General features: G+C 41.1%; 1 protein-coding gene across 1 annotated transcript in view; it reads right to left on the minus strand.

Annotated features, from left to right (window-relative positions):
• Window positions 1-26,341, minus strand: part of RASSF8 (Ras association domain family member 8) — a 73,239-nt gene that overhangs the window by 30,297 nt on the left and 16,601 nt on the right. The window contains exon 2 of the mRNA XM_042051277.1: window positions 6,231-6,313. The gene's annotated coding sequence lies outside the window, so the exon portion shown is untranslated. The remainder of the gene's footprint in view (window positions 1-6,230; window positions 6,314-26,341) is intronic.

A 26,341-nucleotide genomic window follows, 5' to 3' on the forward strand; every position in this document is an offset into this window, starting at 1 on the left:
CTCACTGCACCCTCAGCAACCCCATGGTGTCCATTTGCCCTGCAAAATGATGCCAGGACAGATTTCTGCTGTCAGCAGACTTGCCAAATGCAGGCAGGACAAAGCAGCCCTCCCCTTTCTTCACCTGATCTACTTATTTTCACTCAGGAAGTCCTTCCACACTGATCTCTGCCCTTCTTGTTTATTTCTCACTCATTTTCCTCAGTGAAGTCTTCATGGCTCACTTGCCAGAGTCACCTCAGACATGCACATGGAAGTGAAACTCCACCAAATTACTGGTTACATCTCTTTATCCTCCTTCACACTGTCCCTTAACCAACTTCTGCAGAGCACCTACCAAAACACAATGGATCAGCAGGTGCGACCCAACTGCGTTTTGGGCTGGTTGAGCTTACTCTACTCATCTCCACACCTTGGGCAGGATGCATCTTCTGTTTGGGGGTTCTGCTGCCTTTCAGAGAGGCCAAGGCAAGCACAGTTCTGCTTTAAAGAGCTCCTGCAAAGCACACAGAAGATGGGCAATGTAGTTGAGACCTTCTGGAAGTACGCTCATCCCTCCAGAAGGAATTTTATCATCATTCCTCCTTCACCATTTTTCCTGAACTTATGAGATGCCTGGGATGCCAGACACTGGTACTGAAGAACACAGAATCATTAACATTTGAAAAGATCTCCAAGATCATTGAGTCCAACCTTTGACCAACCATCACCTTGTCAACTAAGTGCCACATCCAGGCTTTTCTTAAGCATCTCCAGATCTCCACCATCTCCCTGGGCAGGCCCTTCTGATGCCTGACCACCCTTTCCACAAAAATTCTTCTTGAAGCCCTCCTGACATAGAGCCCAAGTTAAACAAAACAGCATCTCAGCAGTGGTGCATGAAATGCTGTGATGAGCTCTCGGGGTTATCATCACACTGCTTATGAAGGATGAAGTTCAGCCTGCATTTCTCTTTGGAAGCAGAAAAAAAAAAAAACCCAAACCAAAACCAAGAGATCTGATTAGGACATTTTTAGTTTCCCCTCATCTTTCGTACTTAAAAAAAAATCCCAGTATCTGTGGATTCTGTTTCTTTGGATTCCTCTTCCGCACAGAAAGAGAGGAGAGGCTGTGCAGCCTGGAGAGCCACTGGCAGCATGGAATAAGTAAATAGACAGGGTTAAGGATTTAGAACTGTGTGAGGGAGCTTAACAAAAAGTGCCTGGTCAGTTTTCTTTTAAATAAAAAGTGGTTGCTGGGATTTCTAACCTTTATTGATATGCAGCTATGGAAGTGTACAATACCAGGTAACATCAGGAGGCCAGAATGGCTTATTAAGCACAATTACCTAGCAAGCAATCTAAATCCTGGAAAGAACTCAAGGGGAAGTGCCCACAGAAAGTTTGTGCTAATCATAAGATAGTACGCAAATAAACACCTGAAACTGCAAAATTTAAAGCATTAATGAGTCCAGACATCTTAACACTTAAGTTAAAATCCAAATATGTGAGTCTCCTCAGACCTAGGAAAGATTATATGAAAGAAATCTGGAATTATTTTTCATAAAATTATTATTTATAAAAGTACAAAGCCAGGCTTATAGAGTGAGGTAAGCCAAGCATTCACATTTTTCTTCCTACTTAATTATGAATGACTTGAATACTAACTTGCAGGTATTTGTGAGTAAGATTTCTACAATTTGACAAATGACATGCATTTAAATTTGACTTCATTTAGCTGCTATTTTTTCTCTTCCTCACTCCAAGATATCAAATACTAAAGCATGTTTCCTTAACAATTACGATTCAAAACAAACCTTTACTTCTTTAAAGCCCAGAAATTTTCATTTTTGGACATTCTGCAACTATCCTTTGTAGGAAGCAGTCTGCAAAACTGCCAAACCTACATTGAACAAAGAGAAGAGATTGTATCAGAACGACATGCCTCCAAAAAGCTGAGTTTCTTTCCTGCCAGAGAGAGAAATTACTAATGTGCATTGCAATTAGTCCAAAAAAACCCAATACTATCTTTGCAGATGCAGACTCGGAAAACTACATTTTGATGTTTGCACAGCAGTAAATAAAGTGGGAAAACTTTTGAGCTGGGTAATAAGCACATTATTCCTCTCAAATGTTTAATGACAGTGAATCATTAAACATCCATGAGGTGAGGTCTGCCACATTTTGCTATTATGAAGATTAGAATATTGCAGAATTCCCTAGGGATTGATAAATTAATAAATACCAAACTAAGTCATTTTAACTTTAGAGTCCACAGGAATTGCATGATCCCATTTTTTTCACTGCTCTACAGCAAGTGAGAGGATACAAACCTTGCCAAAGCTTAATAAATTAATGAAAAAAAAGTAGGAAATGGTTTGCCTGCAACACCCAGGGCATGGATGCAGCAACCCATGTCTCAAGAATCAAATATTTTTGAAGCAGAAAAGCCAGGGACTACTGTCTCTTCATGTAAGTGGCATTTCCACACACCACCCCCCCTGCCATTTATTATCAATATTTCTGTCCTTTCCAGACATCCTGTCTCCACTTACATTCCATTTTCAGTTTGCCCTCAGCTGGCAAGCACAAGATGAATCCCAACTCTGAAAAACCACTGGCAGAGCTTTTTTTTCCCAACCATCAGACCACTGTATTTCCTCAGAAAAATGTTCAAAGTATTCCACTTCAAATGAATTTCAAATACTTGAAGTACTGCTGCTCCAAGTGCAAAGAAACTGTTCAGATGTGGATATAAGATCCAAGTTTTATGTAAGGACAGATTTGCACGGGACAATAAAGTGAAGGAAAAGAAGCCTTAAATGAGAAAGCTAGAAGCTACACGTAATAAAAATCTGACCAAGTGAGGAAAAGGAAAGAAATGGATGCACATGCCATGGTATCTTCAGTTTTAGCTCTGCTACCCCACCAGTCTGAACAAGTGCAACACAGGCAGCAAGGAAACAAGAGGCACTTTGTGCAGTGTGCAGCTCTGGAGTGAGGAAGAGAGACAAGAGATGAAAAGTATCTCTTGTAATACAAAGAATGCGGCAAAACTCAAGGATCCCAGCGATACCACTGTCAGGAGGAATCTTATTTTCTTCCTGTAGTGACTCAATGGCCAGGCAGCAGGAGAAAGGTGTGCACCCAGCAAAGCTGAGACGGGCAGGAGAAGCAATGAGAACCTGAGAGGCAGCACTTTCCCCTTAAGATTATTCCTCACATCAACCAGAACTCGCTGGCATGTCAGAGCAAAACTCTCCCTGAGCCAGAGATCCTCTCAGAGAGCACCCAGGAACTTCTCCCACCTTTTAATACCTTTCAGTAGATACCAGTCAAAGATGAAGGGCAGAAAATCATGAGCTCAATGAATGGAGTATTTCCTGATTCATGACCTGGGGCACTCGGATGAAAAAGGAATTGCACTCTGCTTCCATGGTTCTGGAAGGGAGCATGAGCATGCAGGTTTTTTAGCCCAACCAGCAGAAGTATCTGCCCAGCTCAGGTAGGTCAAATACATCTAAATCATGACAAACACAGGCCACAAAACAGCTGGAGAATACAAATTAAGTCTCAGTGCTCACACACCAACAAAGTATGGGTATGTTGCTTATCAAACATCCCAGAAAATGCAATATCACTATGCAGAAAAACATGAAGCAGCATTCTGTGAGTGAAAGCTTCTGAAGTGGCTCTCAAAACAATGTTTTTGTCAACTGTATTTAAGACTTTGTGTGAGTTAATTCAATTTAAAGAGTCATTAGACCTACTCTGAACTTCAAAGAAAAAGTTATGTCTATTTTTGTCCATTTTTCATATTTAAAGTTTAAGTAGTGAAAGAAAAACATTTCCCAGAGTTACTCCTCTGATTTGATGTCCACTTGTGCTGCCAGAGTGAATAAATTCTGTTCCTTTTCTTCATTACTTTATTTATTGATTAACACTGAATAAAAGTGGATCAATTTTTTTAAGTACAAAGATCTATTATTACTCCATGATTTCAGCTGGGGAAAAAAAAATGTTTTAATAAAACACTACAATGAAATACCACAAGCTGACCCTGTCTCGTACCCCAAAACAGACAGCAGAATAAAGTCACGTAACCACAAAAAAATTACATTAGTTATGCTCAAGGGAAAAAACCAAACTGGTTTATTCAAAACAAGCAAAGGTAAATAAGTAACTCTCCCTGTGTGAGGATGGGCAGGCACCATCCTGATGAATTCCTAGCAGGCAAATACCTTCTGCGCTCATACAATAAAATCGTTCAGAGACAGCAACTCACATGACTTGTTCTAAGTGACAAATAAAGGAGTGACACTGCAGTCACCTGGCAGCTGGCCACAAACTCGCTCCACTGAAAGGAATGTATTCAAAATAGAGTCAACAACAAATTCTTAGATATTTTAACTTGGCAAAAGAAAACCTGGCTCAACACCACTACATTCCAAGCTTCCTGGTTCCAGGTTAACATACATATGTATATGTGCTCTGGCTAAATGTCACCTGGGAAAATTAACAGACCAGTGTCTGTCTAAATTCTGTGTGCTGGTTTAGCCAGCAGGACTCTACCATGGTTGGTACCACCTCCTCCAACCATCACACCCCTTTAGCAAGAAGATGTTGGTTGAAGGCAGCAATTAATACTCTGGAAACGTCTGCCTTAGAAACAATCCACTGGTGTGCATTAAAGAGACACGTAACATGCCTAGAATGTAGGGCTGAAAGTGCTTTAGTGAATAACCCAAAACACCTCTCAAATATGAGGCAACTTAAGACAAGTCTGAAGCCAGACTCGATTCAACACAGCATTTTGGATGCTGTACACATGGACAGATGCATCCACACACGTACCACCCTTCAGCAAAACTCCTCTTCACCATACAGAGCACATTTTATATATGTGCACTGATATTTCTACTAGTTCTATACAGTATATTAAGGATAATGAAAGTATCCATTCAATGCTGCTTTGCTTCAGCTTTTCCTGTAGTAAGATAAAGCTCTTGTACCTTTATCTTTGTCTGTACCTCTGATACACAGAACATGAGACAAACTGTCATTGTGGCAAACGAATGAAGCATTTTCATTTATTTATCAACAGAATACTGCTATAAATACTGCATTTGCAATAGAAGGAGTTGTAGAAGGGCAATATACACAGAAATTAAAAAGGTGCCGTGACTGGTATGGAAGTCTATCACTGAAAAGCTGATGTGTACACAAAAGGCAAATCATCTTTAAACAAGGCCTGTAAATGGTGACAAGCCAGAGAAGAAGCTGCATTCTCAGTTTTTCTCACTTGCTTCACCAACCTCATCTATATCATAAAATAGGGGACTCAAAAAAATCAAACCAATATGAAAAATAAACCAATGCATAATCTGAAAGTATGTATTTTACTCTAAGTTCTGATATTTTTCTTGTATCAAGGATTCATCATGTTGTCAGGAAAAACACTACCTGCTACTGTTTACTTCTCCTGACAACTTTTTTTGACTTTTGGCAATGTCTGAGTGGTCAAGCTGGGGACAACTCCTTACAGTGAATCACAGATTCATTAAGGTTGGAAAAGACCTCCAATATCACGGAGCCTGACCTTTGACCAAACACAACCTTGTCACCTAAACCAGACTTGTTTCTTGAACACCTCCAAGGATGGTGACTCCTCCTTCCTGTGCAGCCCATTCCAATGCTTGACAAGCCTTTCAGCAAAGAAATTCTTTCTCAAGTGAAGATCTGCTGCCCAGGATCATCTGACAAGCAGAGGAGCCAAGGACAGAAGTCTCCTCTCATTCCACACTCCCCAGTGACAGGTTAGCTGTGGGCCTCCCTCTTATACAGCAGGAAGGTGCATATCCATGGAGATCACACCATCATAGGAGAGAGAAGCGCAGCAGGGCCAGGGCAGGTCTGCCCAGAACACAGCTGTTTAGAGAAAACATGTTGCACAGAGCAGGGGAACTGGGATCTTGCTCACATTTCTCATCTCAGGAGGAAAGAGGTAGTGATGAACTTATGAAGTTGCCCCATCCCTGGAAGTGTTCAGGGCCAGGTTGGACAGGGCTCTGAGCAACCTGGGATAGTGGAAGGTGTCCCTGCTCATGGCAGGGGGTGGAAGGAGATGATCTTTAAGGTCGCTTCCAACCCAAGCCACTCTGTGATTCTTTAAGCTTCAGAGTTTTACATGCAGGTACTTTCCGGAGACAGAAGGGAAACTCTTACTTGGAGGGTTTTTTGCTAGCTTCTTACCTGCAGATGAAGACAGAGATGTCTGCTTATGCACAATCTGCTACTCCAGGCATCAGTGTCCACTCTGCTGACAAGGGCAGTTCCTAGAAGGAAAAAAGAGAAATATTGTTATATATTAGTAAAACAACCTTCTTGAGGATGAAGTTCTATTCCCCCTCCTTCCTTTAATGTTTTGGAAAAACATAGTGTTCACCTGGCACCTATAGATCTACAACAGCCTGGTACACACAAGCAATATTTTATTTTTGAAAAGTTAGTTCAAAAGAAATGTGGAATACTGCTCTTAATTTGCTGCTTCTTATACCTGGTGTGACATGTTCCCGCTATAAATAACTAAGTGTGGTAAACAACATTTCAACAGCTTTCTAGAACATTAGAAAAAAAAACAAAACAAAAAACCCTAAGCACTGTACTAGGTAGTCACAAGCATCTACCACTGCTAAATTGTAAATATAGGAGATTGTGAAATAATCTTCTTTCCCAATTTTCTTTTTAAGGAAAATAATCCTCAGACTGGAGCTGTTCCAGATGTATAACCCTCCAAGTGCTCTGGAGCTGCACCTGCACACCCTGACTCCCTTGCAGCAGTGAATCACGAGCAATGCATGCACAAATAGCCAAATAAACTGGGCAAAAGGTAACAAATCCCAAACTGCTGATTATGACTAATAATCAGCTTGGAAGGGATGCTTACAACAACAATGTTTAACAGCATCATTGTGACAGACTGACAGACGTTGCCTAATATTATGGCATAGCCAAGGAGAACGTGTGAGATGTGGTTATTTTTAAACCTTCATGACCAAAGATTTTCTGAATAATATTTTAAGGGAACATATCTGTTATGTGTAACTCTACATGGGAACTTTAGATAGAGTGCGGCATGGAAAAACAGCTGTAAATCAGAAAAATTTCCCACTGGTACTTCAGCATCTCCTCTGCCACTGTTGTCAGACACTGAATTTCGTCCAGACAAAATGTTTGTCTCCTAATATCTGTCTGATGGAAAGATGTAATACATACCAACTCCAGCATAAGAACATCTTAAGAGTTCAGAAAACAACAAAAACCTCTTCAAGATCTGGAAAGAGGGGAGGTCTGTAAAATACTAGACCGTGCACACAAAGCATCAAAGCCCTGTAAGAGTAATTGCTTCTCTCATCATAGCCCAAACCTCCACAACAGGACATTAAGGAGCTCCACAAGTCTCAGGCACGTATCAAATCATTTTCACCATGACTGACTGAATACGTAGCTTTCATTCACAAACCAATATTAATTAAATTCCGGGGTTACCAGAATATGTTTTTGTGATGTTTTGTGCTTTCCACTCTGCAGAACCACTAACATTTACTAATGGTTCACGTGAGCCTTTTACTTCAGCTCAGAAATGAACAGAATAGTTTTTGGTGAGTTTATGGCTCTCAGCTGAGAAGCTGTAATTTAACAGAAGGAAGATATACTTGTTGAATCTCCATAATGTATTTGATTGCAGCTCCATTATAGAACATTGCTTTAAGGTCTCTACTCAGGTTTATTCACCACATAGTCCTAAGTAGGGTCAAACAGTCATAGAAAATGCACAACATTTATCTAGCCCACCACATCAGGTTAAATCACCAGTGCTTGAGCCCCAGTTACTAATCAATCCCCATTTACACATGTTAGATTAGGAAAATAAATCTGGTTTTAGGATACAGACGGTGAGTTAATTAATCCAGAGGCACAGATGCTTGAATTTTGCTGGGGGAGGGAGAGATAGAGAAGAGAGAGAAAATCATCTCACCCCAAACTATGAAAGTGGAGCTTTCGGAGGCTAAAAGTTGTTTTCATCTACTGCAAACCAATCAACTGCCAATATACAAGTAGTACACATTTCAGTTACTGTTTGTTAATTACCCCAGGACATTTTATACAAAAGCCAAAGAATAGTAGATTCTGAACCTGAGAATGGAGGGGCCGTGATGCTGCTCCAGCAGCAGGGACCAACACTTCCACTCCAACAGAGCCACATTATCTGCAGCTCTATTGAAGCCCTAAAGCTCTTCTCAGACCACTCTGCAAACTGAGTGGGAAGGAGTAAGGATAAGAGCCACATTCTGTCCTTAGGGACCCCTATTAAATCAGATTCCCAACATCAGCCACTTCCTCTTTGTTTTCCTCAAGCCATATGGCTTCCTGACAAAATCTGTACAAACAATAAATCCATTAATCAAGCCACTGCTGGAGGAAAAGGCTTTTTTTTCCCCCTTCCCTTCATCAATCCAGACATTTTAATGGAGATGTTTTATGTATTTTAGTTTATGAAAGTCCCAAAGAAAATACTAAAGTGGCCTTTGTTCTCCCACTGCAGCCCCAGTTCCAGTTCGTACTTGTAGAAGGAGATGCTCACACAAAATGCAAAGAGATACAAGAATAGAGAGAAGTCAGTCAAACCAGCAAGAAAGGAGTCCAGCCTAATTGAATCTCAGCAGGAATACAGCATAAATTGCTGCCTAGGTTTGCTGGCATACTGTCTCAAAAAACAAAATAACAAAACTTACAAAGAAATTATAATTAACAGAAGTAGGTAAAATAAGAGAGACATTAAAAGTCTATTCAACAAGACTACGAGGAGATGCACACATGCAAATGCCACAAGTAGCTCTAAGGAAGAGTTTCTTTTAAGAGATGCCACAAAAAAGGACTTTCCCAGAGGCCAGGTTTCATTTTTCATCAGGTGAAAAAAGATGACCAACCTGCTACACAATCCATCTATTTTGGCACCTCCACACTGGTAAAATCATGCTGGTGATGATGCACATCTCACATCAGGAGGAAATACACACTGCACATGAAGGGAACTCAGTGGGAAGGAGGAAACACAGAGAGCAGCAAGATTTCTACCTCTTGTAGGTGGGAAACTCCCTTTCCTGCAGGTGGAAAGACCTCACACTTCTCTGAACCTAACCAGGCTCATTCTTTCACCAAACTAAACATACACTTGAGGGACTGCTGGAAATGCCAACTACCTGTTTTGATGATCCTGTTCCCACAGAGGCTTCTTCCAAAACTTCTTTGACTAAACTTTTATTAGTCAATAGTCAGCAGTGCAGGAGGAGGATTGGGAAGAACAAGAAATTACTTTCCAACTCAGTTGGTCTCTTTCAGTCACACATTTCTAAAGCAACTCTGACCCTTCCACTCACATGGAAGGAAAACAAGATTGGTTACCATGCCAATCTTTTTACCTTAAAACATGTTTTATTTTCTTCACAGGTGGTCTATAGCTTACTGGATGATCAAAACTGTTCCTCAATTCACATGAGCCAAAGCAACCCTGTGTTTAAATGAAGTTCAGGAAACACAAAGCAGTTTAGGACACTGACAAAGACCTTACAGAGAAAGAACATTAAAAAAAGGTATGAAGTTCACTTTTCAAAACTTGGAGTAGGTTTTTTTGGAGATGGGTTGGTGTTTGGGGTTTTTTTTAAACACAGGAAAGCAGCATTCTTGATTAAAAGCAGGAAATCTTTAAAATTACATCCCTTTCTGTCTTGGTTGAATTAAGTAACAATTAGCCACAAAGGAGAAAAAAAATACGGAAAGAATAGCTTAGAAAGTTTGAGTCATTATCTCCAAGGAGACACAGCTGTAATTTTAACAAGGTCAGAACATTTCAGTCAGTTCTTGTGGGTAATGGGAGATACAAGATGTTAGCTTCTGTTCCTATCAAGGCAATGACAACTCTGAAAGACTGCAGATATCACTTGGAGCCCACACCACCATAAATTATTAGCCTCGAGGCCACAGGCTGGTAAGATACAACATAATATCCAAAGTACAGATGGATTTGTGGATGCCTTGAGGTAGCAATGAAAGGTATGATTGTTTTGGACAGAGTGGTGAGGAGGATCAGGTGCTGCCAGCTAGGGAGGCCTTTTACCACATCTGGGGCAGATGGTCCCAATTATCTTCTCATCACTGGTAATCAGAAGTCATCCTTCAGCAGCTACATAATAACCTACATAAAAATAAACCTGGGACTGGTGTTTGGCTTCTAGTAAGAGGAGAGCTTGCCTGTCACAAGTCAGTCAGTGCAGGCAGCATCCTGGCTTGGAGTCTCATTTACAAGCCTGGGGTATGAAGGTCTGCAGGTGCGACATGGTGTCTTCACATCAGGTGTGAAAACAGAATACAGGAAATGCTGACAAGAAAATTTAGGGGCACACCAGTGGGGAGGAGAAGGCACTTCTCCCTCCTGCCAGCTCACTCTTCTGCCCTTTCTGACCCTATTGATAAACAGCATGAGCTCCCAAATTAACAAGATCTGTATCACCCTGCTTTGGCTACTGCTCTTACCTACGGGGACAAAACTGATCCAAACTGGAAGCAAGACACATTAGGAGGAAAATATAAAGAGCATCAAGCTCTTCAAGTCTTCACTGACTGCAGTCACTTGTTCGTGTCCTCACTTGACGGTCGAAGGTGGCCAGTCACAACAAGATCCAAAAAACTTATTCCCTCTCTTCCCTGAGCAACCCAACACCTCAAATAGAATTGAGAGAGGACTTGTCCAGCCCAAACTTCACTGCACTTTCAATTCCCATACCCTGCCTTAGCAGAAGCAACACCACTTACATCCCAGAAAAGAAGCTTCGTTGTTACTGCTATTTAGCTCTTCTCAGGAAGAGGAAAAAAAAACTGCTTGTCTTCAAATTCAACCCTAAACTACTCCTTATTTGCTCCCAACAATGTATCCTAGATCTTTAAGATCTACCACGGTGTTGAAAAGCAAGTGCTACAAAAAAACCATGTTGACACATAAACCAAGAAGAGTAACATTAAAATTATAAAGCAGCTTGATGTAAAAGAAAAAAAGTCTTGACTGAGATCTCCAGAGTTCTTCCTGTCATTTTTCTCCTTGAAAGTACGTGAAGGGCATTTGCTTTCCAGGAACAAGAGGCTTGAATTAATTTAATACATTTCTAAGCCTTTAGAGTTCCAGTTGTTGAGAAAAGAGAAGGAAGAAGGAAAAACACTTGAAGTCATTTATTTTCCTTTTGTTTAAACGACATAGCCAAGAGAGCTCCAGCACATGAGCTCAGAGGACATCAGAGCAGAATACTCACAGGTAGAGCACACTGCTTTCTCTTCCTCCAAACTAACACTTTATTTTGCAACCCCTGTGATTAAAGCCCATGGAACCACTGCTCCAGGATGAAAAGGGGGTGGCTGATGCAGCATAGAACCATCACAGCTCACCCACAGGCTCACTTGCATGTCCTACTCTACTCCCTCATCCCCAAGGCTGCACCTGGAAAACACCGGGGGAATTGCACAGAAACCAGGAGTTCTCTTCTCCTTGTCAGCAAGAAGACTTTGTTTTTTCAACACAGGAGGCACTGAGGTGTCACACTCACTGACAGGAGGAATGCCTTCCTCTGCTTCCTTCAGCAGCCCTGGAAGCACAATGGTTCCAAACAAGCTGCTGATCAGAGGATTCCCTCCCAAAACACTGACTTGGCCACACCACTGTGGTTCCACACAGTCAGGCTTGCTTCACAAGGTAATTATCCAACAGAACAACACAGAAAGTCATGGCAAGAATTTGCTCTGTTGTTGAAAATTTCTTCTTTTTCACTCACAGTCAACCCAAGTCTGCCCTGTAGATTTAAAGAGAGCAGCTCCCTCATGTTACATTCCTGCCTTACCTGCACCATTCCACACTTAACTGCTAATGCTTTAAACACAGCAAACTCTTGCCATGCCTACCTATGACTAAGTATTTTGCACTGGTTCTCAGAAAAGCGTGTATGAGAAAGCATATTTAAAGAAAAAGAGCAAGAGACTGAATAATACAGGCAAGCAGCACTTAGCAGAAATCAGGATTGGCCTGTGTATTCACATACCCACTGACCTGTTTGGGTTGGAGGGTAGCTCCTGTTATTAATCCTAGTGGTTAGAACTACAGGAAGGCATTTTAAAGGAACGATTCAAGTTAAAACATGTATGTCATTAAGCATGCACATCTCCGAAAAGGTACAGTTGGGCAAGTCATCCAGGTACTTAGGCAACATAGAAGGGGTAGCACCTAATAACAGAAGTACAATGATGTGGCATTTGCTTTCTTTTCTTTCCTTGAGGATAAGTCTACTTGACTGAAAAAAAATAATGGAGTAAGATTCTGGTTTATTTCCACTTGTGTATTTAAAACCATGTAGAACTAATGAAAAATAAACCCAAATCTCCCTTCCCAGGGAAGTTGTGGCTGCTCCAATCCCTGGAAGCATCCAAAGCCAGGCTGGATGGGGCTCTGAGCAAGCTGGGATAGTGGAAGGTGTCCCTACCCATGGCAGGGGGCTGGAATGGGACAAGCTCTAAAGTCCTTTCCAACCCAAGCTATTCAAGGATTTTATGTTTCCTCTACAAGTGAGCAGGTGTCCCTGCCAGCAGAATGACCACACTGGTGGCAAAGCAGTGGCTCACCATGCAGCCTGTGACTGCAGTGCAGCCAGAACCCAACGGCCCCTCCAGTCCACCCACAGTTGATATTACAATTCTTGAGAAAACAGTGCTCCACTTTCTAGGCACTGCCAGACAATTTCCATTTCCACGTCACAGCAATTTATAGGCAATTCTTGAGAGCCTGCTCTATTTCTGAAAATAATGAAAGACTGCTGCTATCTTTGCTTCCCTGGGTTGTTTACACAGCATTCCTTTGTGTGATGATTTAGGCTGGTTTTCTATGAGCACCAAGGTAGGTTAGCTTGCAGAGCCCACATCAGGAACGTAAAATAATTATCAGAATAAAACAGTCACTGCAGATTATTTGTAAATTCAAATTGGTTCAGTTTAGGATTAACCCAAGCCAGCAAAAATATTCAGTGTCAAGTCAGTTTCGTCTGTAACACCAGCAGAACACTCAACATCGCTCTGAATTTCCAAATAACCCTTTCAATACAAGACAGCTCTCACCCAAACCAGTCATTTTACATAGGGCTTAAAGGTTAACTACAGTTACTCTTTTCTTGGCAAGAAGTCATAAGCCACTGCTAATAACCCCCTGATTCCAGACTTCTTAGAATTGCACAGGACAAAGCAAAGCACTTAAGACAGTGCTCTCAGCAGCAGCAAAGCCTGGCAGGTGACAGAGAAATCCAGCCCCTGTTCCAAAGGCCTGCAGTGCTCTCTTTTGTGATTGCCACCTTGCAAGCAGTGCACTGCTGCAGCCTTCCATTTGATTCCATAAACACATCTTTTTCCCGTTTCCAAAGCACACAGCTCCACTGACACTTGAAAGCAGAATTCTGAACTGTACCATTCTCCCTGCCTGGCCCACATGGCACCCTTCACTTCTGAGGGAACTGGGTCAGGAATCAAATCCACTTTTTTAAGAGCCAGAAACTCACAAAGAGTCCAGCAATATGAACAAGCCAATGAAACCACACTGCTGAGAGGATAAAAGGAGCCAGTGAATTCCTCCCTGGCCACACCAGTGTTCATCCACAAGGAAAGGACATCACCAAGATGAACCACTTTCAATCGTGAGAGCCATCAAAAGCCCACCTCTTGGTTCTGCCTTTGTACATAAGGCAAAGTTAAAATGCTCAAGGGCCAAAGAGACTTCATATTATCATTAATCCATTAAGAGATCTTTATTTGAGATGATGTCTTGATAAAAACTTCACTAATGTATGTAAAAAATGGGAACGTGGACAACAACATGTAGTTTTTTTGTATACGTTGAAATGCCCTCAAAGGAACTCAATTTCAGTATAAGAATAATACAGTAAGTCTGTTAAGCAATAATTTCTTCTGGGTAACTTGTGTCTGCAAATAGCTTCCATCTAATGAATTTCAAACGTCTTTAACTGAAAGCACACACTGGCTAATAAGAGGTAAAATACTGAAGCGTGCAGCTGCTACGTGTTTCATGGCTGTAAAAAACAGTCACAGATGGCACCTGCAGAGAGCAAAGCCAGGCCTGAAAGCTTGCAAGTTTCCAGCTTCCTCCACAAGCATTTGTCCTTGGGGAAGATGAGTACCCTCCATCAGTCCTTCATCCAACATCCCTGTCCTGTGCCATTGTGTTCCCCTCACAGAGTTTGTGAGGAAGTATTATTGGGATTATAATACACCATTTCTTAGTTACTAACCAAAGAAATAAACATCTTACAGCAGCTACTGCTATTATATAATCACAGATTTCTTTTCATGTGGAGCTTTAATCTCCCACTTCATTTTGTAGTCAAGAGATGCCAAACTTCCTTTTTCTTTCCTTGCAATTACCCATGAGTCAATGGAAGACAAACACGGAGCTGATTTTTGCTGGATTTACTGCACTCTGTCCAAGGAAATTTAATCAACCCTCTGCACAACAAATTCCAAGTACGCTTGGACCTCACACAGGTGCAAGTGTAAGGCAAATGTGAGAGAGAGAAAAGTTAATTTCTCTATTGCAATCCACTGCCTCCTTCCCATACAGCAGGAAGTAAAGTCACAGCATTTGTCTCTCTTGAGACTTCAACTCAAGTCAAATCAAGGAAAAACCCGGCAGAAAGTGGTCAAGGCACAACTAATTACAATCTCTAGTTGGACACATACTCATAGTTAATCAGCACCTGGGAGATACAAGGGCCAACTAAATGCCAGCTACCAGGAAATGAAATTTATGCCATTAAAGTCTTTGAAATTTATTTATTTATTTGATAGTATAAAGGTAAATAGCAAGTTTTTGCTTTTGTAGTAGACAAACTTAATTTTTGTCACTGGCAACACAACACCTAAAAGGTCACTAATAATCAAGAAGAAAGCAACACTTTGCTGTCCAGTTCTACAGTTCAGCTTATGGCACAGGCTGGTGCTGTCACTATTAAATCCACCTCCTCACATCTCAAACCACTGTGGTTGCTAAATGTAAATAACAGATTTTAATGTGAACATTAAAACCAAGTTTTCTTATACAAATATGACCCCTACCAGTCAGTACTTGAATTCTCTGAAAAAGGTACATTTTTGGGGGTGAGATGCAAGGTATGGGATAGGAGACAGGGAAAAGCTACTTTTATAGATAACTGCTCAAGTCTACTAGGTCACATAAAAAAGGGAAAATAACCACAAAGAGGTTTGTCACAACAAAGAAGATAATGGGTTGGTTAAAAAAATCTGTTGTATACCAAAGTGAAAATAAACGTAATAAAGCTCAGTGGCATCCCTGCCCATGGCAGGGGGTTCGGAACATGATCATCTTTAACGTCCCTTCCAACCCAAACCAGTCTGTGATTCTATGACTACCAGACTCTCCAAGCACTGGAACAGTGGAAAGAGAGAAAAGCTTCATATCCCTAAAGCTTTTTCTTCACAAGATCTTCAAAGCAGGAAATCCTTTCTTTTTAAAATTTTGCTAACTGACTAATGAAGTCCTCACATTAGCCCCAGAGTCAGGCCAAGGAAGAAGTCAACACTTTTACTCAAAGACCTTTCCTTACAGCTGAACAACCAGTTACTTATCTACTTTTTGTTGGTTGGTTGGTTTTGGTAGGGGACCATCAAACTCATTACCTAAAATTAAGTGCTCAACATAAGCCAGAGGAAATGGGAAGATTTCTTCAGAGTTCAAAAGGAGGATTGAGATCCTGCTGCCATTAGCAGAACAAACAGGAAAAGAATCAAGATAGAGAAAAGCAGCAATAAAGCCCATTGTGTCTGTTAGGCTGCTTTCAGGCTTCTGTGGAACTGTCTCTCTCTTGATTTAGAGCACTGGCCAGCAAACCTGCCAAATTCCCTTTGAAAAGGTCCCATGCACTGTAATAACATGTGGGAGGTCCAAACTTGTGCAGTTCAAAGCCAAAAAGCAGCAAACACATGAGACCAACATGTTGTAAAGATGTCCTGGTACCTTTCAGAGTCCTGCTCAGTCAAGGAAGACCTGAAGCCAAGTGGCCAAAAAACAGGCTGTCCTTTTCTGCTGATACATAACAGTAAGCTTGGTTCTTTTGATGACTTTGCCATTCTTTCATGTGTTTTTATCAAAGCTCTTCTTTCAATTACATCTAGACACAACTTTATAAATTCCCTTCCCTTCCTCCCCAAATTAGTTGTTTGCAAAACTGCAAACATTTTTTACAAGGCATTACAAATCTAATTCACGGTATCACAGAATGGCCTGGAATGGAAAGGACCTCAAAGATCATCCCATCCCAGGCCCCTGCCATGGGCAGGGACACCTTCCACTATCCCAGGCTGCTCCAAGCCCCATCCAACCTGGCCTTGGACACTGCCAGGGATGGGGCAGCCACAGCTTCTCTGGGCAACCAGGGCCTCACAGGGAAGAATTTCTCCTCATATCCAATCTAAACCTGCTCTCTGTCAGTGTGAAGCCATTCCCCCTTGTCCTGTCACTGCAGGCCCTTGCCAAGAGTCTCTCTCCATCTTTCCTGTGGGCTCCCTTCAGGCACTGCAAGGCCACAGTGAGGTCACCCCAAAGCCTTCCCTTCTCCAGGCTGAACAATCCCAGTTCCCTCAGCCTTTCCTCCCAGCAGAGCTGCTCCATCCCTCTGCTCCCCTTGGTGTCCCTGCTCTGGACTGGCTCCAGCAGCTCCCTGTCCTTCCTGTGCTGGGATTTGGAGACGATTTTAGTTAACACTGACTCGGCTCCCATCCAAATTGCACCAATTCTGATGAGATCTCACACTTTCGATTTCCAGAATTTCAATGAAAACCAAGAAACAAGTAATTAAAGCCTTAATTAGGACAGCTTCTTTCCTGGGGGCAAATGGAATCCACCTATACATGAAACTTACGAAACAGTCAATAGCAAAGTGTAAATATCATCCAAAACTAACACTCAATCAATGAAACAGCTTTTGAAACTACAAATGTAACAGACAAAAGAGGCTGAAGAGGATGTTTTAACCTTCTTTGAAAATGACAAAGACTAACAATGTTAAAAGGCTTCTAGAGGATAAGAGATGCACAGCTTGTTTCTATAAAAAGTCTAATGCCAACTCATTTAAAAATACTCCCTTGCTACTGCATCCAAACAGCAGGTGGGTACACAACAACACCAGACAGCTGAGACACAGAAACAACCAAACTGTGAGCGCAAGACTTGCATAGTGACCAAACTCCATCACAGACCTGCAGGACAGCACTACCTCTCTGAAAATTATTGAAGGAAAACATCTATTTTTCTCCTTTATGTTTCATACCACTTAATGAAAGGCTCAGAAGATGCCAAGTGATGACACCACCTGAACAAAAAGCTCAGGTCTTGGGAGTACTCACCCCATGATAGGATAGCTGGGAGCTAAACAGGAAAATCCACACTAAGCTTTCTCTATTTACTCAAGACACATACAGACCATGAATTTGCCTGGTTCATTCATCCCTTTGCTAATTCCCACAAGAACACAAGACAATTCCACTTCCAAAGAAACCAGCACAAACCAGTAATTACCCCAAAGTGCCTCAATGATGCCCTTAAGCAGGGAAATATTTCCTTATGGAAATGCCATATAGGCACCCAAAATTCCACTGGGCAGAAATACAAATATCCCCCGAAGGTCTGCATTTGTTTTCCTTCTATTGTGTGCTTTCTTGTTGCACCACCAAGTGCAATCTTCACAGCTTACTCTTTAAATTAATGCTCTGTGAAAAAAAAAAAAAAACAAACAACAAAAGAACACTCAGTTATTAATATTAATCCTTAAGTATTACGTTAAGAACACACCAACTCAGTTGACTTAGCATGGCTATGCATTAAAACTATCAAAAGCTTTAGGAGATGTCTACATAGTTTCTAAGATTAGCCAAATATTAAGTGAAAATCCCACTTCATGGTGAGAAAATGGGCCACTTCTCAGTACATTAACAACATCTTAATTTTCTGAGTTAAAAGCGACATTCAAACATTTTTACTAGACATTGCTGTTTATAATCACTGGACAATGTCCGAGTTCAGGCAATCTCTTCAGCTGGAAGAGACATCTATAGCAATGAAAATTTTATTCAGCTTCATAAAAAAGTATCAACCTACAGGTCTCTTTATAACATAATATTGCACACAATATTAAATTCAGCTGCAGTGACTGAGAATTCTCTTTGCTGACAGAAGCACAAAAGATAATTCATTTTTCACCTGATCGATTACAGCTAAATAATTCTATACTGTAGAATGAAAGGTGGTTCTCTGCCACAGCACCAACCCCCTGTGTTGAGACCTCTGTATTTCCAATACCAGAGTTTAATTTAACTACTGCTAATTAGGTAGTTTCTGGAGTTCTATAAACAAAACAATGTTCTACAAACTGGTTACGAGGGCCTAATCTTGACTTTCCCCGTGGATGCTCTGTGCTAAAGAAAACACAGAGCAATGGGGTAATACTGCTGGGCAGAAGCACTTCTAACTCGTAACCAAAAAGACCTATTTTGCTCCCAAAATCAAACAGTTTTAGGTTAGCACTACTTTCCTTTGCCAAATTTCTTTCAGTAACTCTGTAGCTCCTTGTTCTTTTTGCTAGTCCAGGTCTGCGAGGCACCAAGGAAAAGAGGAAATATACAGGCCAGCTAAGCAGTTTTAAAATAATTCTGTATGTACACAATTATCACAGGAAAGCTAGTAATTCTGGCAAAAGGACTACAAAAATTGGCAAAGCATTCCATCAGATTTTTTAAACATTCACGGGAGGCATTCCAAAATAAGGGGAAAAACCAACATGAAACAAAGCAAGACTTTCACTACTGTGCTATACAGGAATCATACGTGACTCACTCACTGCTTATCTCAGCCTCTTATCAGCATTTTCAGGAGCAAGCCTTACCGACCACAAGTAACAGCCTGCTAGAACTGATAGAAAAATCTAATAGCTGACCCACACGGACAAAAAAAATCCCAAACACAGACACACCATGAATCAAACCTCAACAAGATTTGACACAGCACGTGGAGAACGTGCTGCTTCAGGATCTCCTTGCCCCACTGTGCTGGTGGTACTTGCAGAGGGCAGAAACTCTGTTCTTTAGGCATTCACTCACCAGGAAAATGGAAGAGCCACCGATGGTCAGAGCAGGAGTTCACAGGACAAAAAAAGCATTATACAACCTGGAACAATTTTGCAACCGATGGAGAGAGGCTTTGGGAATCCAGGTGTTCAGCAAGGCAGCCCAGGAGTGCCACTGCAGGCACTGGATGCACTGATGCTCATGGTACCTTCTCCGCAGAAGGCAAGAGCAGAGTGAAACATTACATTTTTGTTTCAGGATATGAATGAAAGTTTAATTAGCCCAGATCTTCAGAAGAGGGAAGTAAATTTTTTAAAGCCATGTCCAGCAGTGATGAGGATTAGGAGTAACAAGAGTTATCTATATTTGATGTGTAGCAGAGGAACAAAATTATCAAACTCCACAACATTAATACAACCAGACACTCTTACTGTTCATTCTTCTCAGTTACGTTTTAGAAAGGACATTCATTTTTTTTATTACTTGAAAATAGAAATCTTATTTCTCTGCTATTTATTCCAGTCATTTTTGTCCTTGTTGCCCTTGAGATTAATTTGATGTAGAAAAGCACATACTCTGCATAGGACATAATACCCCATATGAGAACCATTACTAGATTTTATTAAAAGTGACCTGGCATCACCATGAAATTATTTCTTTGCTACACAAAATATTTTTAAGATGGAAATAAGATAGGGCAAAAGCATTGGTTCAGTCACCTCCAAAAGAACTCATTATAATAAAAAAAGAGCACATACAGGTAAGATATTTCACCAAACTATCATATTCACAATAAAAAAACCCTACCATATAACATAGACCCCATATTCTTTATGTTTCATTCTTGGAAACACAATTAAAAAAAAAAAATTAAAAAGCAGTTTTTGGAGTAAAGCCTTCAAAGCCACCAAAGCCGCAGTGTTAATACCTCCATATGCTGTTAAGCAATTCTTAATAAATAAGTTTTGGAAATGCATTAAAATCAGAATCAGGATTTTCTTGACAGTTTGCCATTAACAGACAAATAATTATTTCATTTCTGCCAGTATAGCAAGCTGGTAGCAATCCAACTTAGAAGTTATTCCATTTCAAGCTTGCTTCCTACCCAACATTAAGTGAAATTGGTTTACATTACTTGACTAATGCAGTAAAGGCAAGACTCCTGTCACTTGACTGTAAGAGTGCCTCATACATTGGATATTATTGCATAACTGAAACAAAAATATAATTTAAATGTAATAATATTTAATATTGCAGCACCCTATGTCCTAGAAAAGCCCTCGCCCACAGGAGCGGCTTTGCCAGAGAAGAAGTCTGAGGTGTAGATAGAAGCCCCACTGGGAAACCTGAAGGGTAAAACACACCCCAAACCATCTTTTCTCCATGCAAGTAATTGCTTTCATTGCACCATTGAGAACTGGAAGTTCATTCATCAAAACAAAGCTGCATATTTGCAAAATAACCTCTCTCGTGCATTTTTTATTCCAAAGAAGCAAAAATTAGACTGAAGGGAGAGTTCAGAAAGTTCCTTGTAAGCATAAAGCAGAACAGGTGGTGCTCTAAAGTCACAGCAATAATGCACAGCTATGAAAAGCCTCACCCAAAACCAACCTGAAAACCTCAAAAACATGAGAGGAGTGCCTGAGGTACACTGAATCAAGGAATTAGAGTGATTTGAGTTGGAAGGGACCCCAAAAATCATCTTGTTCCAACCCATTCCACCAGACCAGGTTGCTCAGAGCCCCGTTCAACCTGGCCTTGGACACCTCCAGGGATCCAGGGGCAGCCACAGCTTCTCTGGACAACCTGTGCCAGGGCAGGACTCCCCACCCTCACAGGGAACGACTTCTTCCTAAAATCTGTTCACCACCATTCAGCCTATGTTAGTTGTTGTGCAAGATCCAATCTCTTATCTCCATTTGCAGCAGGAAGAAGTAACCCACATACAATCCAATTCAGTGCTACAACAGATACATAGCCAAGTACAGAACCAGCATGGCTGCACCATGTGAAAGCAGATAGCAAACACCCCAAAAGGCAAGTTACAATGCAGTTACAGAAGGGAAAATCCCATTTTTATATCCCATATGAAGGAAAATAACAGACTAAGCAACAGCTTGACACCACTGTTAAGTTCTAAGAATGTTTCATGTTAAAATCAAAGTAGGACACAATATCTCAAATAGCTATTTAGACTCCAAAAGGAATTATCATTTGGAGCACAGAGGCTGATTCTGTTCAGCCAACCCCATTAATTAAATACATACTGCCTAAAATAAACCTGGAACTATGCACAGTGTACACTGTCATAAAGGGGTGCAGGGGAAATCCATCAGTTGAAGACATTTGCTCATAAACCAACCATAATTACTATTCTAAGGACTTCAGAATTGACTTCTTATGCATATTAGTTGAAAGGCCAAAAGCTAATTTTATAGCATGGTTTATGGTCTACATAAACCCTAGAAATATAAAACTTAGAGCTAAGTCACAAGGCAAAACCAGTTTTTTAACCCAAGGTATTACTGTCATCAGCAAGGGGAGCTGTTCATCTCCTCCAAGTCAAGAGTTAGAAGTCACCATCTTCTTCTGGAATCCAATGTAACTGCAGATCTGCTGCTACCAACGTCCCCGGGGGTTTAAGACAGGCGGCTTCGTCTGCTTTTGCTCACAGCACTGTACGTGAGCCCTCACACAAAGTAACATCAGTTACAGTCAAGTACAAGCCCATACCCGTTTTATGGGTAGAATGGCCCAATGTCTGTGACCCAGAACAGCCTGAGTGCTTCCCTTTTCACTCAGCTGTGTTACAACACAAGACTATGACATGTTGTTTTTTTCCATTCTTAGACAATGATCCTGGGGAAAACATATATATCCTGAAAACTAATTAGGTTATTTTTTAATGCCATTAAAAGCCACTTGACCAGGACTGAGTGTGTGCTACATAATGGATCAGAACACTCTTTACAGTAATTCAATTACAATATAACTCCTTGAGCCTTCTAAAAATAAGGAGTATAATGTAAGGAGAGTGACTATCAGTGAGCAAAGTGTGTCCAAGAATGACGTGAATGAGAATCTCAGCTCTAAGATTCTGGGTGGGAGAAGGAGCTCCTTGCAGCAATCAACAACTGACTAATGGCACAAGAAAACAGATTTTGTTACTTATTTGTTTCTATGTGATTATTTTTATGTCTATTATCCACACATAATACATGAAGGTGGACAACAGTTCAGCTTTTCTGTATTTCTGAAGTTGTGTACCTGCATCTTGGCTTTCTACATGCACTGAAGAGAGCCTAGATAACAAAATCCCTGGTAAACATCATCTGTTATGCTCAAACTGCATTAAACAGCATGGACAGCATCTCATTTTCAATGAGAACGACATAAGATAACTCCCACTTGTGAAAAGAATGAAACCTCATAGCATTTTGAGTCAGTCACTTCCATCACACAAGGCTTTCATGCACTAATACACATCTCTTCCATTATTATTGATTTTTTATCTTTTTTTTCTTTAAATCTGTGACCAATGTAAGTGGTGAGAAGTCAAGTAATTATAGAACTGAGCACCAGGCATGAAACAAGCAGCTGAATAATTGCCCAGCTGGGCACACAGATATCCTGTGTTGCTCCTTTAAATAACACCCATGACACAGGAAGAGAAGCTGTGCTGAAGTTTCACTCAGGTTTTCACATTTCTCCACTTAAACACAACAAAAGGATTTCTGCATGTTAAAGTACCTCCTCAAGTAACATTTTAAAGAAGATTAGAAGCTCCATTGGATTACTCGGTGCTCCTGCATTTAGCTGCAGGTAGTTTGGGAATATTTTCCCTAAGTAAAGGTTTATTACCTTGCTCATGTACCTGTTTAAAACTTGTCTTTAGCTTTTAGACTTACTGATTGCTGGAATAGAGAACAGAAGCCATTGCCAAATTATCATTATGGCAACACCTTTCAAACATAAGGCAAATTTCTTAATACAAACAAATAAGATTTTTTGGCTTTACAGGTAGCAGCAGAATTATTTAATTATGCTAATTTCTGGCTGTTTCTCTCATAACCCTGTATCTGTGCTGTACGAAAAATCCATGTCTCTTCTCCCAGCTCCTGGTTTACACTGGCAAATTCCAATTGAATTCCAGCCATCACAGCAGGAAAGAGTTGCCCATATTTTAGAATGAACCTGGAACCTTCTACCTGAAGACAGGCAAGGCCATCAGGGCTGTGATGCTGCATGTTCCTCCCCTGAAACAAGCCTGCCACACTGCATCTAAAAAGGCACCTGGAATTAAAGAAATCCAAGCAGGAAGATGGATCTCCAGAAAATTCCAGCTCATGCCAGAAGAGTATGTGCCAATAAACTAATCCTCCCCTTTCACTCCTGATACTACTTACCTTTCTGACCTCATGATCTTTAGAGGAAAAAATACACTAATGATCAAACTGATACTTCTGCCAGATAAAAGACACCTAAAAATGCACAAAATTACTTCTAAGTTCTTAATTGTAAACAATGTTTCCTTAAGTGTTTGGATGACATCTCTTGCAAGATCTTGGGCACTGCTTCAGAACCACCCCATTCATTTTTCGAAATCAAAATGGCACCTTGCTGTAACTTACTTACAAAGATGAAAGCTTAATTTTTAAAATAAAAATTATTTTAAAAGTAGTCCTATTTACCCATGAAAAAGATTATCTTCTTTCAAACTGGCTTATTACTGCACAAAAGAAGTGAGAGGAGCTCTCTCCTTCAATGCTTCTCCTTCAATGTTCAAACACGTCCAGGACAGCCAGTTGTGCTCACAAATATGACACCCATGGGGAAGAAGGTCACCTGCCCTGACAGCTGAATATTTTAAGACCCAGAGAAGAGAATTTGAAGTTTAATGCACCTGTTGAAAGCTGAACTGGCATCAGTGTTTCTAGTGAAGCTACATGCAGGATTGGCACCCAAACATACAGAGGTATGAGCCTACTTTTACACTACTACTCTACACCAAGAAAAAAGTGAAAAAATTTCAGGTTACAAGTCTCTAACATAACGCTGCTTCCCCTCACACTCAATATACTGTTATACTGTGGCATGTTTTTGCACATCAAAGACACAGAAATGCCAATCCATAAAGAACACTTGCTTTTGAACAGCGGTTGCAGTGATTATAATGCTTCCAAAGCAGCTCTAAGTGAAAGTGGAACACTGATAAAAGCACGTCTACATCATTAGAAAGAGTTTCACTTCACCAGCTAAGCTTCAAGAGCGGAAAAGTTACCTTCCCACACTTACTGACTGACCAAGGGACTGCAGGTTTCTGCTCTCAGCTCCACAACATAGTGGTACATTCTTCAGATCCTCCACAATCTCATCAATTCCATTCCACTCAGAGGCAGGAAGAGCCATCAGCTCCTTCAGGGCTTCTCCCAGAAAGTTCAGCCTCCCTCTGCTTCCCTGCCAGGCCTGGCACAGCCCTTCTGTCAGCACAAACTCCAGGCAGATCTGGCCTGGCAACTGTTTTGCTGGCAAGGGCAGCACCAGAACTCGGAAAATCTTCATGATGAGCCCCAGGGTTGTTAAAGAGTGTGGATTGATGATGTCTTTAGGGGTAAGGTTGCTGCTGCAGATGATGTGTGCACAGCAAGGGAGGACACCTGCACTACTGCAGTCAGCTAATTAAATAAACTGGGCTTGCTTCAGCACCTGCAAAACCAGCAACGAAGAAACCATCCCCACCAGAAACTATGATCTTATACATTATGCACATGACAATTCCACAATTAGATAACATGGCACAGGCTCTGAGCATTCAGATTTCTGATCTGTAAGCAGCTGAAGTTAAGCATCTCTCAGAAAATAAATGCATGAAGTAATTACAGTTATAATTTCCCAGTCTCCACAAAATATGTGATGCTAATATCCTGATATGACTCTCAGTTCTGGAAGGTTTAGTGTAAGTGAACAATTTTAGTGTCCCCAAAGCCAGCCAGAAGCTGAAGTTGACAAGTGAGAGTACTAAACTTCCAGTTTCCATGGAAATGGAATTTGGATCAGTACAAACAGGGATTTCAGAATTTAAAACCCAATGCTCTCCATCTTCCATGCTCTACTCCAACGTTCATTTTCCTGGGTAATAAGGGGTCAAGAGAGGCACAAATGCCACACACATTTGTGATCCAGTAACTCACCCTGCCTTGTGGCTCCCCATTTTCATTTAGAGGTTGCCAGCCCCTTCTAAACCAGGCACCAGAGCCATCAATTCAGCAGCAGCCAGCCAGACACATTTATAAACACGACAGTATCCCACAACTGTGCATCTGGGAGGACAGACGGGTTCCCGGTTACGTGATGCTAATACACATGAAATAAGTGCTTTACAGCCCCACGCTGAACCACCCCAGAACAGGGAAGCTGTGCCACACAGCACAATCAGTAACAAAACTCTCATTTTTGTTGCTGATATGACCCAACAGAACTGCACAGCAACAGAACTGTGGGATTTTCCAACTGCAAATCTTCAGGCAAGAACTTAATAATGTGTATTTCATCACCACTAATGCAATGCTCCTGCAGCAGTGGATGCCCAGTGCTGCAAGGGAGAATTCCAACTTGTTGATTCCAACTGCAAGGGTGCTCACTGGCAGCTAAAACAATTTGCCAATGGTTTTTATGGCTCCTGTTCCTTCTGTTTGGCAAGAGCAGAGGAAGAGTAATTTTCTGGAAGTATTTACATTGATTTTGCAGCTGATGACAACACTCCATCTGCTCTGAGACACTTCAGTGCCTCTGCCAACTTCTTCCCTAATGTGGTGCTTTCTCCAAGCTTTGCCAAGGCTTCTCTGCTTCCTGCACTTCTTCCACCATGTTTGAAGGGGACATTTCAAGTTGATATGTGAACACCTAACCCATGCCCTAACCCACACATCAGCAAACAGATTTCAAATGAACTCCCCTTCTTAAGACCATCACCTCCAGAAGTCTGAGGATGTGGCTGATGGCATCAACAGAGCTGGCAAAATCCCTGAAATAAAAATGGTCCAGGCCAATGTGAAGAAGCAGAATTTAAAAAGAACCAAAACTAACTCATTCTTTTTAGAAAGCCCAAAAGTCCCACGAAAATCAAG

Source organism: Corvus kubaryi, unplaced genomic scaffold (genome assembly GCF_017639235.1).
Source record: "Corvus kubaryi isolate FWS band 111438036 unplaced genomic scaffold, C.kubaryi_AGA036_p1.0 74, whole genome shotgun sequence".
Classification (NCBI taxonomy): domain Eukaryota; kingdom Metazoa; phylum Chordata; class Aves; order Passeriformes; family Corvidae; genus Corvus; species Corvus kubaryi.